The sequence below is a fragment of the Pundamilia nyererei genome, unplaced genomic scaffold (genome assembly GCF_000239375.1).
Source record: "Pundamilia nyererei isolate P.nyererei 1_Seehausen unplaced genomic scaffold, PunNye1.0 scaffold00048, whole genome shotgun sequence".
NCBI lineage: Eukaryota > Metazoa > Chordata > Actinopteri > Cichliformes > Cichlidae > Pundamilia > Pundamilia nyererei.
The window spans coordinates 2,460,292-2,461,491 of NW_005187449.1; positions in this window are offsets into that span (position 1 = coordinate 2,460,292).

Here is a 1,200-nt window from a genome sequence, read left to right on the forward strand (position 1 = left end):
TTTTTTTTGACAACCAATTATTTCTCCTTTTTTCATTTGAGTTACTAGGAGTTTACTTCTAGGTTTATAATATTTCTTTTGTCTCTATAAGTGAGTTTATTGTGCGCTTTTGTTTTAATTTAGGAATGTTTTGTTTTGGCCTTGGCTTTCTTTGATGTCACAAAAGTACCACAAGATTTTGATCAACCATGTGATACCATTCAGAAATGTCTGAGGCCTGGCTGATGTCAGCCTGACCACCTACTACCTTTCACTCCTGGGGTCTCATGTGACATTATGACGTAATGGATTTGTGTTGGGTGTCTCTGTCTTTTCCTACACACCAAGTATCATGCCTCAAATCCTAACCAGTGGGTGAACATGTCAAAACAAAATGAATCACAGAACGAAGAGTTGCTGCCAACCAGTTTGCTGAAAAACACACACTTGTGTGGGAAACAATGTGATATAACTCCATCCCAATCTAATTGCGTCCCACGTACACTTACACTTTGTATAATGTTCCATTTTACTCCCAGATGTAAACAAACCCCACAGATGCCACTTCAGCTTTTCTGTCTGCTCCCATGAATATCCTGTAGAGGCAGATCCCTTCAGACCTTTTTCATATTTATGCATTGGTATATAACGCTGAGGTTTTCATAATGCTATGAGCTTCTGAATTTTTAAAGCTTTGGTTGGTGTTATTTGGATGCCTTGGGTAGTTTGCTCAGTCTGTAGTGATGTTTCACTGTTTCGCATTTGCTCTCCATAAAGACCTCAGGCCTCCAGGTGATTTAAGGAAATGTGCCATCGCTGATGTTTAAGACAGGAAGAGGAGCTTTTTCAGACAATCACACAGTGATTAAAAAAAGATACTTCAGAATCTTATTTTCTTTGGCAAATTTTGTTGTCAGTAAATATTTTATTCCAGTTAGTCTGTCTTTCACATGCTACATACCAGAATCTTGTTTTAATGCCTTCATTTCTTCATATTTTGCAAGAAAACTGTGAAAACAGTGCAGCAACTTATTGAAACGTGGAAATGTCTGTGGAAAATTTTATATACAGCAAAAACTGAATTTGTACAAATTAATTCAAGGCAACCTTTGGCAATTATTATCCAACACAGTCTGAACTCTTGGGCGCTGTTCTCTGTTAGAATGATCGCACACTGCTTCAGTAACACTGAGGTCTGGCTCTGGGGAGGCCCATCCATGA